Genomic DNA, 17968 nt, shown 5'->3' with positions numbered 1-17968 from the left:
TACTCTATCCACCTAATATCTATATTTTGTAATATATTATTCATGCCTTATAATGTAAATAACATTCAGGAAAAATAGAAGTGAATAAAATGCTCTCTATAAACTGCAAATGCAAACAAAAAGCTAGTAATTTTTTTTTTAAAAAAATCTAAATATTAAAATTAAATACTGTAATTATAAAACTATATGTAGAAGTGCATATATACATAATCTTGCTCATCAACGGTATTTATTAAGTAAGCCATTTACTTATTGATTTAACAAACACTAAGTTGTTAGCAAGACTATATTTATCTATCGGTCTGTCTGTCCGTTTGTCCATCCATCCTTTATCTATTTTCATTAATCATTTTAATTAATCCTTTGATTGTAACAAACATTTTGTATCTGCATTATCTATCCCAGTGATTTTCAACCTTTTTTGAGCCGCGGCACATTTTTTATATTTACAAAACCATGGGGCACATTGGGGGGGGAGCCGCTAAAAAAAGTTTGGACAAAAAAATTATCTCTTCCTCCCTTTCGCTCTATTTCTCCCTCCCTCTTTCTCTCCCTTTCTCTTTTTTTCTCTCTCTCCATCCCTCTTTCTTTCTCTCTTCCTTCTTTCTTCTTTTTTGCTGTCTTTCTCTCTCCCTCCCTCTATGTCATTCTCTCTCCCACCTTCCCTCCCTCTCTTTCTCTCTTGCTTGCTTTCTTTCTCTCTCGCTCTCTCTCTTGCTTTCTTTCTCTCTTGTTCTCTTTCTCTCTCTCTTGCTTTCTTTCTCTTGCTTTCTTTCTCTTGCTTTCTCTCGGTTTCTTTCTCTCTTGCTTGCTTTCTCTCTCTCTTGTTTTCTTTCTCTGAGCTTCGCGGAACACCTGACCATGTCTCGCGGCACACTAGTGTGCCACGGCACACTGGTTGAAAAACACTGATCTATCCAGCCTTCCATCCACCCAATCTGTGGTTTATTTACCAGGTGCATGCAAAGGCCAATCAATTATACAGTCAAGGATTATTTCTGATGAGAAGCAAAGGGGCTCTCCATTATCAAACAAAGGAGCTGGAGGGAGCCCTGAGCAAGGCTGGCATTCTATTTTTATACATCAGAACACAGGAAATTCAAAATGGCAATACAATGATTGGTTACAAATTGCTTATTGTCATTAAAATAGAAAGTATACAAGTCATGCTGCTCAACCTGGAATAGCAGTATGTGTACAAATAGTGCTTTTCAGCTGTTCCTAGTGTGGCCTGTGTCCTGTGGCCTGTGGGAATAAACATGCTTGTATTTCTCTGCTAAAAACTGCAGGATGGTATACACCAGTGATGATGAACCTTTCCTTGGGTGCTGAAAGAGCATGTGCATGGTATTGTGCATGCATGAATGCCCTCATCCATAATTCAATGCCCGGGGAGCCCCTCTGGAGGTTGGAAATGGCCTGTTTCCCAACTTCTGTGGCCCCAGTAGCTCCTGTTTCACCCTCTCCAGGCTCCAAAGGCTTCCCTCCCGCATCCCCTGGAGGCACTTTAGAAGCCAAAAGTGCCCTCCCCAGAGACTCTGTGAGCCAAAAATCAGCTGGCAGGAGTTGGAGCTGAGCTACACGTTGGAGCTGAGCTAGGGCAATGGCCCGCATGCCAGCTGATATGGCTCCATGTGCCATCTGTGGCACTCTTGCCATAGGTTCGCCATCACTGGTATACATAAATCAACAGTTGATTTGCCCTTCCTATAATGCACTTGTTCATCAATTAGGAATTTGTGTTCTAGTCTATCCAGAAGCTTATAAAACAGAAACATTTCCTTGGAATGCATAGGAGACTAATTGGATGGTAATTGGAAAAGTGGACCCTTGAAATGGTATGTGGAAAGGGCCTTGGGAGACTGGGCAGAGATGCTGCCTAGAGACTTGCAAGAGTTTATTAATGTAACTGTATAATAAAGCAGAAGTGGGTTATCTGGCTTTGTTTCCTGTGTGATCTGCCTGGTAAGGATGTCATCAATCTTGCAAGACTGCAAGTACCACTCTTACAGTTCAATAGCTTAGGGAGGGTCTCTCATGAGTCTCTTGCTCTGCTCACTATGCAGCTTTGGGCTATGCTCTCTCTTACTTGACTGTTCCCTAGGCAGCATTTTTTCACCAGGTCATCCAAGGTCATTTCCACATACCATTATATCTCTTTTTTAAAAAGTGTAATAAAACAATTCCAGTCTTTGGGCAATTTGAATGTTTTTATTAATATCTGTGTACAAAAGGCCAAAGGAGGACCCTGCCAATTGTTTAATAATTTGCCAGGCATTAGATCACTGCTGGAGGCTTTCCTGTTTTTTTTAACTGATTATTTAGACAATTTGCAACTGAAACTGATGACCAGGGAGGAAATGTTTAAAATGTGGGTTGAAGCAAACGTTTAGTAAGAAAGTGCTTGCACAGGTTACTATGCAACTCTTCTCATCTCTTGGGAAGGATCTTAGTTTCCGGCTGGTCCCATCGAAATCTACTTACCTTCCCTACTGGTTCATGTGCTCTGTGCACACTACTGTTGAACGTGCTTTCCCACCCTCTGTGCATGCGCAGAAGGCTTTGTGCATAGGGCTAAACAAAGAAAGTGGCAATGTCCGGATGGGTGGGCAGAGCCTCGGGCTGCTGCCACTACCAGTTCTCCAAACCACAGGCAGTTGCCGCTACCAGTATGTCCATATTGGGCTGAACCGGTAGCATTTCACCCCTGCTCCTATTGCTTCCAGTTATCTTCCTATAGAGAAAGATTCTTCTATGCTTTGTGGCTTAAAACAATCATTTTAATTGATTTGTAGAAATGTTTTTAACATTAATTATATAATAGAGGTAGTCTTCGAGTTATGACAATTAAAGCCAACATTTCTATTGTTAAGCGAGACATTTGCTAAGTGAGTTTTGCCCCACTTTACAACATTTCTTACCATAGTTGTTAAGTGAATCACTGCAGTTGATAAAGTTAGTTAAGTGAATCTGGCTTCCCATTGATTTTGCTTGTCAGAAGATTGCAAAAGGTGATCACATGACCCCCGGGATACAGCAATGATCATAAATATGAACCAGTTGCCAAACATCTGAATTTTGATCACATGAGCACGGGGATGCTGCAAAGGTCAAAACTATGAAAATGGTCATCATTCACTTTTTTCAGTGCCATCCTAACTTTGAATGGTCACTAAAGAATAGAATTCTTTATTGGCCAAGTGTGATTGGACACACAAGGAATTTGTCTTGGTGCAAGTTGGGGACTACCTGCATAAAATACCTAATTCTTAATAATGGAATAATTGCTATATTTTGAAAGTCGTCACTAGATGTGACCTGACTTGCATACAATCCTTGTCAAACTAGGGTTTCTTCTACCTGAGATGGGAGTCTTTGCTCATAGGATGCTGATAAATTGAAAGTTGTTTATCAGAATAAAGTATGTGGTTAAATTTCTGGAGGGTCATTGTGTTCAGTCTGGAGTTCACGAACCCTAAGAGTCTTCTCTGGGGCAAGAAATAATTGCTTTGTTCTAGTGGCCTTTTAAGACCATTTAATCATAGAAATGGATAAACCCATATTATTGATTCTAACATAGGTTGCACTGTCCAAAGAGGTCAGCTGGTGAGTGGCAGTTATCCAACTTTAAATTCAACTATCAGATAAAAAAGGCCATATAAGGTTGAGACACAATAGCTTTTCACTGACTGACCCATAGGTGAGTTCACTGTTAAAGTCACTGTTTGCTGCTCCAATTAATATACAGACTCTACATTTTCCAGTGCTGTACATTAAGGGCCAACCTCCTAGGTTAACACCCTATTCCTTGCAGTAATGTGGATAACCCTGAGGATAGCTTTTAAGAAGGGAACTATGACTATTGTAATCAGAAGAAGAAAACCTTATTGCTAGTTTCAGGCCAGTTTAAAGTTGGCAGCTGGTATAATACCGGCATTTGGGATAGACAATCCTCCAGTTTATTCCATCCAACATTAATTAAAGAAAGCAACCTGCAAAGGGAAAGGTAGAGATTTATAATTAAAACATTAGTCTAGCTAAATTGCGCCTGGAAACTAATGCTGTGGGCTCACATGGCTTCAGCCGCATGATTAGCAGCAGATTATTTGATATGAATGTATAAATGCCTCCTTTGATGCCATTTCTGGTACTGTAAAGACAGCTTAATAGGAATGACACTTTTACCTATCCTAGTGTTTCTCAACCTTAGCAGTTTTCATATGTGTGGAATTCTTACCCAACCTATGGTCACTAGCCACAGTCATACCTATCTTCAAAAATATCCAAGTAACATTGAAAATTACAGACAATCTCTTTGGGTTGCGTCACTTGCAAAGTCATGAAATCAATCATAAACCAATCCATTTCACTCCGCATAGAAACTAATAACCTACTCTCCAACAAACAATTTGGTTTCAGAAAAAAATAATCCTGTAATCTGCAACTCTTACACTGCAAAAACATATGGACCACTCAACTTCATCAGTGTAAAACAATAGACACAATTTACATTGACTTTTGTAATGCCTTTGATTCAGTAGTACATGACAAAGTACTTCTGAAAATAAAATCTTATGCACCTCTAGACCACTTACATGATTGGATAACTTCATTCCTATCAATAGACAACAGTGGTCAAAGTAGGAAATGCCATATCAAATCCTGCTCCTGTCAACAGTGGTATCCCTCAAGGCAGTGTTCTAGGATCAACACTCTTCATACTCTACATAAACAATCTTTGTGATCATATTATAAGCAATTGTGTTCTCTTTTCTGATGACTATTTAATACCACCGACAATGCTGCTACCCTTCAAAGAGACCTTGACCATGTAGCAGAATGGACAAACAACTGGCAACTTCAAATCTCAACCAACAAATGCTCTGTCTTATACTTTGGCAAAAAGAATCAGAATACAAAATACAAACTTGGAGGAAACAAACTTGTAGAGGACCCTCATTCTGTCAAAGACCTTGGAATACTCATATCCAATGACCTAAGTGCTAGAGCCCATTGTAAAACTTTTGGCAAAAAAGCACTAAGACTTGTTAATCTAATCTTACGCAGCTTCATCTCTGGCAATATTACACTGCTAACTAGAGCTTACAAAACATTTGTTAGACTAATTCTGGAATACAACTTGCCTGTCTGGAACCCACATTGCATATCAGACATTAATACAATCGAGAGAATCCAGAAATATTTTACAAGAAGCGTCCTTTCCTCCTCATCTTGCAACAAAATACCTTATTCCACCAGACTTGAAATACTGAGACTAGACAATTTACAACTATGTCGCCTCTGATCTGATCTAAATGTAGTTCCTAAAATCATATACCAAAATGTCCTTCCTGTTAATGACTACTTCACCTCCAACTACAGCAATAAATGAGCATGTAATAGATTCAAACTAAATGTAAATCGCTCTAAACTCGACTGCAGAAAATATGACTTCAGCAATAGAGTGATTAATGCCTGGAATGCACTACCTGACTCTGTGGTTTCTTCCCCAAATCCCCAAATATTTAACCTTAGATTGTCTACTGTCGACCCTCATCATTTCTAAGAGGTGTAAGGGGTGTGCATAAGCGCACCACTGTGTCGACTGTCCCTGTCTTATTATCCTACTGTCTTCTTTTATCATTACTTTTTACTTATGTTATGTTTTTTACAAATTACTATTATTCTATACATGTTTGACAAATAAATAAATAAATAAATAAATAAATAAAATGTTCTTGCCATGATTCAGTCTTGCAAGAGTTTCTTAAGTCATAAAATCTCTTTCTGCATGTGTACTTGACAAACAATTTACACAAGCCTAATGCCCAAGCATCATTCAAGCAATCCTGAGGACTAGGGTTATGAAGCAAATATTTGCCACTGCTGTAACTGGAAAGACATGCCTTTGTACAATTTAAGCATTTCTAAACAATTTTGAGAGATGTGCAAATTGTTCCATTCCAGAGAAAATGGGTTTAATGCCAGAGACCAGGGTTTTTCAAGCATGGCTAGCTAGGGAATTTTAGGATTTGAAGTTTACACATCTGAAAGTTGCCAAGATTGAGAAACATTGATCTAACAATGTTCCAATGATGTAACTTCATGTTAGATCTAATACTTCTCATACCAACCAAAATGCAATTGCAAATTCTAGCATCTGATATCATAAACTGAATTATGTTGCTTTGAAAATAAAATGAATGTAGAGTCCTGGATCTATAATCTCCTAACAATCTGAAATTTCAAAACAAAATTCTTTATACAATTGTTTTGGTTGAGAATACAGTGGTACCTCAAGATACGAACCCCTCGTCTTACGAACAACTTGTGATACGAACCCGGGGTTCAGAAAAAATTTGCCTCTTCTTACGAACTTTTTTCGGGTTACGAACCGGCGTTCGGAGACTGCTGGGAAGCCGTGCGGCTGTTTTAAAAGGTGACAGCCGGGCGGCGGGGCTTCCCAGATGCCTCCCGAACGTCGGTTCGTAACTCGAACAAAGTTCGTAAGAAGAGGCAAAATTTTTCTGAACCCCGGGTTCGGTTCGGGAGGTTGCTGGGAAGCCCCCCAGCCCGGCTGTCATCTTTTAAAACAGCCGCGCCGCTTCCCAGCTGTCTCCTGAAGCCGAATGCGGAAGTTCGGCTTTGGCGTTCGGCTTCAGGAGACAGCTGGGAAGCGGCGCGGCTGTTTTAAAAGGTCGCAGCCGGCCTGGGGGGCTTCCCAGCACCCCCCCGAACCCCAAACCTGGGTTCGGGTGGATGCTGGGAAGCCCCCCAGGCCGGCTGTCACCTTTTAAAACAGCCGCGCGGCTTCCCAGCAGTCGCCAAAAGCCTTTTTTTGCGGGGTTTTTTTGGTTGCACGGATTAATTGACTTTACATTGTTTCCTATGGGAAACAATGTTTCATCTTACGAACCTTTCGTCATACGGACCTCCTCCTTGCACCAATTAAGTTCGTATCATGAGGTATTACTGTATTAGGCTCTGAAAAGAATTTAAACTAGGCTTTACTATTATTCAGCTAAGTCAAATTAAATAAATAAATAAATAAAATGCCCAGAAAGATTGTGAAATGGAGAATGTCTAAAGGGGAAAGTAATGAATGATTTCAATGGTTTACATTTAGATTGAATAACGTTCGTGACAGCATAATAAAATCTTTAGATACCTTTATAATTTAGGACAGTCTTTAGGTCATGGAACTGTCCCAAGGAGAGTGACTGCCAATTTAATTGTATATAGCAGCTAGAATGTGTGTGCAATTAACTCAATTAGAAACAAATTACCCCAAAATTGATAATGCACAAGACTAATGCAATGAAAGATAAAATGAAAAAGAAAAAGGGCCATGACATCAAAAAATATTTATTCACCTTTATGGCTAATAAATAGTGAAAAGAAAACCGCCAGAGAAATGAGAGTGAAATCCAATACAGTGAAACAATTAAATATTTTGATAGCATAATTAATAATACTAAGAACAACATAAATAATTATTTTATAAATACGTTTTAAGTAAGAAACCTACCAGGAATTAGCTAAAGAGACTGCAGAGAGGTAAATGAATTATTTGAATTTTGCACCTGAAGGGAATTTTAAAGAGCTAAGGTAAATAGAAAAATAAAATGACTGGGTCTAGATAATCTGGAAATTCTTACTCAAACTTAACATCATCTAAATTCAGCCTCTCACTTCCAAAGGCCAATATACAGTGATCCCCCGGGTATTGCGATCCCGATCATTGCGAAACGGCTATATGGCGATTTTTCAACCCGGAAGTACAAACACCATCTGCGCATGCGCGCCCTTTTTTTCTATGGCCACGCATGCGTAGATGGCGCCGGGCAGATCAGCTGCTGGGCGGCTTCCCTGGGTCTTCCCCCTCTTGCTGGCGGGAGGGTGGGTGATTGCAGCTTAAGCCCAAGCTTTGTGGGTGATTGCAGCTTAAGCCCAAGGAAATCTTGTATCCAGACATAATTAAAATGGAAAGCCACCATAAATCTTCTGCTTGTTTAAAGGCCCCCCCCAGCACCCGCTCGCCCGCCGTTCGCCGCTCGCCCGCCCTTCGCCCGGCCACCCGCCGTTCGCTTGCTGCTCGCCCGGCCACCCGGGTTCGTTTGGCTTCGGGACTCAGTTGGGAAGCCGCGCGGCTGTTTTAAAACGTCGCCGCCGGCATGGGGGGCTTGCCAGCACCCCCCGGACCCCCAACCCAGGTTTGGGGAGCTGCTAGGAAGCCCCCCATGCCGGCGGCGATGTTTTAAAACAGCCGCGCGGCTTCCCAACTGAGTCCCGAAGTCAAAGGCGAACTTCCGCGTTTGGCTTCGGGACTCAGTTGGGAAGCCGCGCGGCTGTTTTAAAATGTCGCCGCCGGCATGGGGGGCTTCCTAGCAGCCCCCTAAACCCGGGTTGGGGGTCCGGGGGGTGCTGGCAAGCCCCCCATGCCGGCGACGACGTTTTAAAACAGCCGTGCGGCTTCCCAACTGAGTCCCGAAGCCAAACGTCAAAGGTGAACTTCCGGAAGTTCGCTTCAGGACTCAGCTGGGAAGCGGCGAGAGCGAATGGCGTGGGCGGGCGAAGGGCGGGCGCGCGGGCAGGCAGGCGGCGGACAAGCGGCGGGCGCGGCAGCAGCGAGGAGTTTGCGTGGGCGGCGGGGAAACCCCAATCTTCAGCTCCTCGCTGCTGCGGCGGAAGTAAAAACACCATCTGCGCATGCAGCGCTACTTCGCAGCGCTACTTCGCGAAAAACTGATCATTGCGAGGGGTCCTGGAACGGAACCCTCGCAATAATCGGGGGACCACTGTAATGGCAAAAGATCCTGGATATAACAGATTAGTTAGCTAAATTCTGGTTCTAGAAAATTGAAGGAAATTGTTTCTAAGTAAGTTTCAAAGATATAGAAAGGTAAGGTAGCTGTACTAAAGCAAATGTAGTAGGCAAATAAATTAAGATGTTAGATTAGGACTGAGAAGGCTCAAATTCAAATCCATCCTTAGGTATAGAATTTTCTGGAAATCTCAAGCCCAACTAATGTTATAACATTGCCATTAATTCATAAATTCATGAATAGGGTTTTTTAGAGTTTTGCTAATTTTGTATATTTCTTTTAAAATAATTAGATTCCTACACATATGTTGTTTGTATTTATTATGTTGTACGCCACCTTGAGTTGCTTCAAGAAGGGTGGCATGGTAGTCTAATAAACAAAAAATAAATAAAATTAATGGAATAAAATAGAGTTTTCCACATTTACTGCCTTAAACTCCTGGATGTAATTTTAACAAATATAATTTATATTTTAGAACATTCCAAGGAAAGTTTTGAGAAACAAAAACAAGAATACCTGTAGACCACTTATGCTTGAACTTGAGGATGTGTGGACTTCAACATCCAGAATACTCTGCCAGTATCCTGGCTGGGTAATTCTGGAAATTGAAGTCCACACCTCTTCAAATTGCAAGGTTGAGAAACCCTGCCTTAAGCTAATTTTATTATAACATGACGTTTTTGGATCACAGTTCATTTCATTGAATATATGGAATACAGTATACCCTGAAGAAAGAATAAGTTGTAAATACAAAGTTATTAGAAGAGAATGGAAAGTCAGAATGTCAAAATAGTTACTTTGACATAGTTATTTTAAAGACAGGAAATTAACTTGAATAGTGGCCACAGATGAGCAATAATTAAAATGTTGCTTTCTGGGAAATAGCCATATCAGCGGATTGCAGCAAAAACCAAGACTCCTATGACATTTCAAAGATCAATAAATCTTTTTTTACTTAAGCATATTATTCAGAGAAACTGGATAATTTTATTATACAGAATAAATTTTTGCTACAAAAGAAGCACGGAAATGGTAAAACCAAAAACACCTGATGTTATATAACAACGATAGCAAACCTGTGGAAAGCAGAGCCATATCTGCTGGCACGCAAGCCGTTGCCCTAGCTCAACTCCAGCGTGTATGTGTGCACTGACCAGCTGATTTTTGGCTTGTGTGGAGGCTCTGAGAAAGCGTTTTTGGCCTCCAGGAGAGCAGGGGAGGACATTCTCACCCTCCAGGGAAGCCTCTGGAGCTTTGGGAGGGCGAAAAACAGGCCTACCGGGCCCACTGGAAGTTATGAAATGAGGGAGGAGGGGGGGATCATGCATGCATGCATGGGGGGCCAGTGGGGGCACTGAATTATGGATGTGGGCACGCACACGTATATGATATCACACATGCTTGCACTTTCGGCACCCGAAGAAAAAAAAGGTTCACCATCACTATTATATAATCTTGAATTATATAATATGGGCGTAGTTTTAATAAAGAGCCTTATTCTATGTCAAATTCATGAGAAACAATTTTGAAGCTTTTAAAACATTTCTGCTTAAATATTAATTCATTTTTGTAATTTTTCCAAATAATGCCATGTTATTTATTTGTTAAATTTGTAGTCTGTCTTTCCTCTGTTCCCCTGATTTTGCAGATGGTGCTGAACATTTATGGAGGCTATTTAAAAAAGATACAATAAATACATAGGGACATATATATCATTCCAGACATTATTATGTGGAACTTCAAGATACACAGGACAGAATACATAAAACCACAGGGAAAATAAAGTGGTAAACTTCAGCAGAAAATGTTTCCTTGCAGTTACTAGGCTAATGCTTGTGTTAATGAAGAAGCAGTTTCATTTCCATTAAGGAACTTGGAGTCATGAACTTCAAGAAACAAAAAGAAATTGGGGAGGAAAAGCACACCAGCTACTCATGGTCTAAAAAAACGAGTAATAAAGCAATTGCTGTTGGCCTCAGGCTGTCTTCTTACCTGGTACACAGAAAAAGATAGATTAAAAAGCAATGCTATGGAAGGTTAACATAAACTGTAAGTATATTAAATGGTTGGCAGGTGATATATCTAGATAGGCATTTTAAAAAAGATTATTTTCCCATGGCTAGAATTTCCTTTTTTCTAATTCCTATTTCTAATAACTTTAGTAGAAAATTGCCTGATCAAAGTACAGTATGGATTTGAGGTGTATTTTCTCATTCTTTCTGCCACCTCTCTCAAAATGTATATTTGTACCCAAAGTTATGCAGCCAACTCCTTACGACATGCACATATATACCGGCTTATTTCGCAAACAAATTATAAAAATCAACCCGTTATTGTAATTTTTTTAATATGGAATTTCCTTTATATTAATAATATTCTAATACAGCTAAACCTACGAGGGTAGACTAGAAAGTAATGCACCACATTTTTTTTCTCAGCCTACAGTAATGGCACGAATGCGAAACTTTAGATATACATTATTTGAATTTTCAGAAGTGAATGGGTAAATTTTGTGTTTCTTCAAACAGCGTAGCTGTAGCACTTTTTTGAAATGGCCTCTGTAAGTGATGTACCTTACAAGCAGTGTGGTGTCACTGAATTTCTCACTGTGGAGAAAGAAACTGTTGGGAACATTCACAATCATTTGTGTACAGTTTATGGAGAAACTGCAGTCGACAGAAGTACGGTTAGTCGCTGGGCACAGAGGGTGAAATCATTAGAAGACTGTTTGGTAGAGCTCCAAGATTTGCAGCATTCAGGGCGGCCAGCCACGGCTGTCACACCTGAAAAGACACAGCTTGCTGATGTGCTTATTTGCAAGTACTGATGCATAACGACTCAGCAGTTGCTGCTGAAGCTGTCAATCAGCAAAGGAAGTGTGGAAGAGGTGATTCGCACACTGCAGAAATGGCTTCATGACCAGAACAAGGAGTGGTACCAACAGGGCATACAAACCCTTGTGTCTTGCTGGAGGAAGGTCATAGAATGGGACGGAGATGACATGGAAAAATAGGGAGTGTAGAAGAAACATCACTCTTTCTTGTGTGTAAGTTTCATTGTATTCAATAAATAATTGCTGAAGAAAAAATGTGGTGCATTACTTTCTGGGTGCGCCTCGTAACGTACTTCATTTACAGACGCCATTTCAAAACACTGCTGCAGCTACACTATCTGTCTGAAGAAACACAAAATTTACACATGCACTCCTGACAATTCAATTAATGTATATGTAAAGTTTCGCATTCGTACCATTACTGCAGGTTGAGAAAACTACTTTCTGGGAGACCCTTGTAGAAGATTAAGTCCTGTAAATGATATCTATTTTCAGAGTTTTGCCTGTTACAATGTTCCCGCAGATTTCTGACAGTCCCTGTTGGCTTCCTACAAGAAAAGTCAGTGGGGAAGCTGGCAGGAAATCAAAAGCTAACATCATGGGAGGTCTTCACTTGATGACCTATGTTAGGATGGCAATTGGGATTGCTGGAATTGACATCTCTAAGGGATGTGGTCCTGTGCCCTTGTACTTTAGATTGTTGCTTAGAGATGGAAATTCTAGTCCGAATGGTAGTCATAACCCAACGATTCTTTCCTTTCAGTATGTATGTATGTATGTATGTATGTATGTATGTATGTATGTATGTATGTATGTATTGGATTTCTATGCCGCTCTTCTCCGTAGGCTCAGGGTGGATTACAAAGCAGAAACATTACAAAAAAACATGCAAAATGGAGCAAAATTCACTTAACAAATGTCTCAATTAGCAACAGAAATTTTAGGCTCAATTATGGGTGTAACTTGAGGATAGCAGTCTTCACCAATTTACGTAGGTTCATTGCAATACCTACAATCCTAGACAGCATAATTAGTGGTCAGGGATAGTACTATTCTAGGCATTTGTGGATGTTTGTAAACTAGAGAAAGCAAAATTGGCACTCATTTTTCCTGGAAGAAATTGCCCAAATTCAATTATTCAGCATAACCTCAAATGAAGTCGTTGAATTCTCAGAGGTATATAATTTTTTTTACTTGGATGATTTGCTGACCATCTAGTTAAACACATTGGCTTTCTCAGTTATAATGATTAGAACTGGCTTTTTGTCTAGTAAAGAAAGATAAAATGTCTAGACAAAATCAGGCTGAACACTGTTAATTTGAAAATTAGTCATAGATATTTTGATCCATTTATTTTTGTACACATTTCCAGTTAAATAAGCAAAAGGAACAGATGGATAAGAGGATGTACAAAGCAAAATAAAATTTATATCTGGTGTAATTATGTGGGTGCATTTCTCTCTTTGACAGCAAGGTGCTTTACCCTGAAATAATATAAAGCTGATCGTTTTAGTTTACAGATTCCATTCAGCATCCAATTTTCTGCTTACTATCTATTCTCTACTACAATTAAAATGAACAGATGTGTACATATGATAGAAAGGTTATTTTTATTACCACTGTGGGTATAAACTCTGGCAGAGTTTATTTTAGTCATTAATATGGCTGTGTTTTAGTAAAATTATATATATCATTCAATTTGGAATATGTTAAGTGTAGACAGTTTTTAAGATGCAGTAGAAAATAATATTCCAGATTTCAGCATCTTGAAAGTGGTGAAAAGAAGCCCACTGCTGCCGCCAGTAAATCACATTTAAAAGTATGCCTAACTCTCTTCTTCATTTTAAAAATTATTTCTTACTCACATTTTTAAAAGAATCAAAAATATTGCATACACTATATCTTATAATTATTTGCAGACTACTGATAGTTCTCAAATTTCAACCAAAAATGTACTTGGCAATTATACTCATAAGTCTTGATTGTAAAGTGTGAGTAAAGTGTTTTTACAATCTTTTTTTTGCAGTAGTCGATAAGTGAATCCACTGTTCGCTATGGGATGTAAATGTTGGTTTGCAGCAAAAACATCATAATTTGTGATCATGTGATCACAGGATGTAGTCAATGGCTATAAAAATGCAGGCTGGTTGCAGCCATGTGACTGCAGCAGAGGGGCCCTGTTGTCAGAACATCAGGCCCAAATTGTAAGCATCTTTGCTTGCAGATGTTTCATTACTACACAAAATGGATTTGTTATAACTTCAAATGGTTGCTAACTGAACATCTGTAAGTTCAGAACTGTCTGCATACTAGCCTGTTTTGGTAAACTGAGATGATACTTACATAGTTCAGCAAAACACAACAAGAAATTGCAGCTTCCTGCAATAACAGCGGTGAAACTGCAAAAAAAATGAGCTACTTGGAACATCATATATTTTAAGAAGATACTTGGTTGATACCTAGGACACTGGCAGCAATCATTAGCATCAATCAATGGTATTTGTGATACATTTTAAATGTTTACTTGACTGGTTTCATATTTAATGAATAAGAGAGATACTGTGACTTCAAAAATAGAGGGGAAAATGGTGTTGGTTCTCAGCTACTTTAGTTTACAACATAATTCCTACAATCCAGACTTCTTTAAGCCCATGGTGAAGCCAGCATAGTTCTCTTGACCTGACCCATCTTTATTACTTGGTGATTGATGGACACCTCACTTCTTTCTCTAATGAGATCCATGGACTACTGGCAAACCTTTACATTTATGCTCCATGAAATTGCTTGGAATAACATTTCTTTCTTAAACTAGACTTGATGTTTCCACAGAGATTTTGCTGATTGGATTTTTCTCCGAAGAGAACTCTTGTCTATCAGTCATCTGTCAGCTTTAACTGACTAAGATTAAGTAGCTGCAAGTTGCTGATATATACCACATAGAGTGCAACTGAATGGACAAGAGGATACACAGGGTTTTAAAAATAAAATCCAAATATTTTTGATATAGTGCCATTAGCCATAAATCTTTCTACTAGAAGAAAACAAGGAGGACTAAGAGTTTTGTCTTGAGTTGCTTTAAGTAGCATATGATCCAATCCCTCAATAGAATATATAATTATTCTTTAAAGTATGCAAACAGTGAAAGCACTGTGAATCATTAGCTGTAACTTATACTGTACATGGTGTTATGAAAATGAGAGGCATGATATTGAAGAAAAGTTTTTAAACCATTTTTACTGGCTCAGTTTACAAATTAGATTAGTTTTATAGATTAGATTTATTGGATTTATATGCCGCCCCTCTCCGTAGAATATACAGCAGCATTGATTATTAAATATATAAGAATATATGATAAAAGTAGAGCATGCATGACAAGACAAGAATATGTAATATTCCTCTATTTAATATTATTTATGAGTAAAACTATAGTATGCTTCCAGTTATATTAAGAAGTTTTGTTTGAGAATGTGAATGTCAATGTAATTTTGTATGCAAATCTGCTATATTGTTGATTGAACTTCCCTATAATTGATAGTGAATGTTATATAGATATTGTAATGCAACCAGAAATATAGAACTGAATATTCCCAAAGGCCAAGGTTGCTCTGCATGTTTGGTATATGCTTGCAAACTAAATATAAATAGAAAAACAAAACAATAAGACACCCCCCCCCCCACAAAAAAATAGTTAGACAAAATTGCTTACTATAGTAGAATATTTATTTATTTGTTTGTTTATTTGTTTGTTTGTTTGTTTATTTATTTATTTATTATTTATTATTTATTTATTTATTTATTTATTTATTTATTTATTTATTTATTTATTTATTTATTTATTTATTTATTTATTTAAATGGATTTGTATGCCACCCCTCTCTGAGGACTCGGGGCGGCTCACAGCATATATAAAAACAGAACAATAATGTAAATCCAATTAATACTACAATTTAAAAACAATTAAAAGAAAAACTAATCGACCAAACATTTAGGAATCATATTTAAAGCATTCAGTGGTCAGGGGGAAGATCTAAAAGTCCCAAGCCTGGTGGCAAAGGTGAGTTTTTAAGCTCTTTTGGAAGGCAAGGAGGGTGGGGGCAGTGCGAATCTCTGGGGGCAGTTGATTCCAGAGGGGCGGGGCTCCCACAGAGAAGGCTCTTCCCCTAGGTCCTGCCAGCTGACCTTATTTTGTCGCCAGGACCCTAAGGAGGCCAACTCTGTGGGACCTCACCGGTCGCTGGGATTCGTAAGGCAGAAGGCGGTCTCGGAGATAATCTGGTCCTGTGCCATGTAGGGCTTTATAGGTCATAACCAACACTTTGAATCGTGCCCAGAAACTGATTGGTAGCCAATGCAGTCCGCGGAGTGATGGCGAGATGTGGGCATTTCTTGGAAGGCCCAAGACTGCTCACGCAGCTGCCTTTTGGACAAGTTGAAGTTTCTGAACACTCTTCAAAGGTAGCCCCATGTAGACAGCATTGCAGTAGTCACATACTAAATATGCAAAATGGCTGAGAGGCAGCTCTGTCCACTTTATTATACAGAAGTAAGGACTGAACACAACAAAAGAAATATAAATTGAATGCAGTGAGAATTGGTTACTTAAGAAATGAGTATGAAATAAACAGGATCAAGAATAGATGGAGGATGAATGAATTTGGATTAAATATACAAATCATTAAAAAGAACAAAATAAGTAATTTAAATGCTTTAGTTATAAAAAGATAATGCAGGATTAAACGTTGAAGAAATAAATGATTTAAGAGTGAATGTTGTGAGGAATTTAAAAAAATCACATTTCAATGGAGTGGATAAAATGCACAAAAATAAAGTTGGAAAGTTTAGAAAACTAAAGGCCATTGTTGTATGGACACAATGGGAGCAAGAATGCTTTGATAAAATAAAACACTTGTAGCTCTGGGGGCCTTAGTTACTGAGCTTGGTGGTTTTCTTGCAGAAGTTTCATTACTAAACTAGGTAGCATCTCTCTTTTATTTTTAATGCTCAATACAATGTAGTCCTGTAAAATGTGTTCATTTCTTTGGTTGGAAAGAAATATAAGACAACCAACACTGTCAGACTCTAGCTAATAGTTTATCTATACTGGCTGGCAAAGTTCTGGGATACAGATTTTTCACAGCTAATTTTTCCATATGCAATACATATGCTTTATCCAATGAGCTGCTGTAGTAAACCAACATTCTAAAATTTGTTTATGTTATATAGCACATAGAATTATATAGCACATCTATAGCACATGGATTCTTTTTTAAATAACTCATGTATACAAAGAATAAATGTACTTTGGGAATAGCAATAAAAAGAACCATGTCTCACAGGGACCATCATATAGTCAATTCCAGTTTGTTGCTTCACCCTAAGGACATTAAAAATGTCTGCATCAACCCTCTTTTGGGAAAAGGTCACAGAGAGCCGTGGCGGCACAGTGGTTAAAATGCAGTATTGCAGACTAATTGTGCTGACAGTCAGCAGTTTGATTCTTACTGTCTCAAGGTTCACTCAGCCTTCCATCCTTCCGAGGTCTGTAAAATGAGCACCCATATTATTGAAGCAAAATGCTGACTCTGTAAACTGCTTAGAGAGAGCTGCAAAGCGTTATGAAGTGATATATAAATCTAAGTGCTATTACTAGTTCCCCTAACTATTGGAAATGCTGAACAAAATTTATTTCTGGCACTTTTCAATTGAATTGGACATCAGATTTTTTTTCTCCTCAAATTAAAACCAAATGCTTGCATGAGATAATGAGATAGTCTGTTTTTGTCTACAGCAATCTTACAAATTATTCTACAGATGTCATCATCCATCAAAAACTGGTTATGAGTTGATGCCCACCACCTGGAGATCGTTCCTATTTGCTGTGGAAGAGCAATGCATGGCTGTTTACGGCACACTACAGATATAGCACGTCCTTGTTTCTTGGGAAGGTATTTGTATCTATTTTAGGATAATAAACAGCTGAAGGATGAAAACTTGCTAGTTCCCCCTCTGCTGTTTTTATCCTCCCACCTTTAAATCTGTTGCGCATGAACAAACTAATACACAGACACTGCTCCTTCGTGCAGGGAATCATTTATCTCAAGTGACTTGCCATGTCATTTCCTCTTGTCACTGCCACCTCCATTAAACCCCTTTTAGGATGTAAAGGTCTTTACAAACTTCCACATTCATCTTCACAAAATTCTGCCTTCTCAGTATTTTTTTTAAAAAAACCCAAACAATTGCAAGCTTTCATAATATCAGAAAGGTTTTTAAGCATGTAAAAAGGATAGTTGTAGATTTATTTGCCATA

General features: G+C 38.7%; 1 protein-coding gene across 4 annotated transcripts in view; it reads right to left on the bottom strand.

The window, feature by feature from the left end:
• Positions 1 to 17968, bottom strand: part of HS3ST1 (heparan sulfate-glucosamine 3-sulfotransferase 1) — a 116926-nt gene that overhangs the window by 20297 nt on the left and 78661 nt on the right. The window contains exon 1 of one of the 4 annotated variants that reach the window (XM_070752429.1): positions 14002 to 14051. The exons of the other annotated variants lie outside the window; for them this stretch is intronic. The gene's annotated coding sequence lies outside the window, so the exon portion shown is untranslated. Of the gene's footprint in view, positions 1 to 14001; positions 14052 to 17968 lie in introns of those variants that run through there. 4 annotated transcript variants of the gene reach the window in all.

This window comes from Erythrolamprus reginae, chromosome 5, assembly GCF_031021105.1.
Source record: "Erythrolamprus reginae isolate rEryReg1 chromosome 5, rEryReg1.hap1, whole genome shotgun sequence".
In the NCBI taxonomy this organism is placed as follows: Eukaryota; Metazoa; Chordata; class Lepidosauria; order Squamata; family Dipsadidae; genus Erythrolamprus; species Erythrolamprus reginae.
Note: the sequence above shows the minus strand (reverse complement) of the source record. Positions and strands in the feature narration are given on the sequence as shown.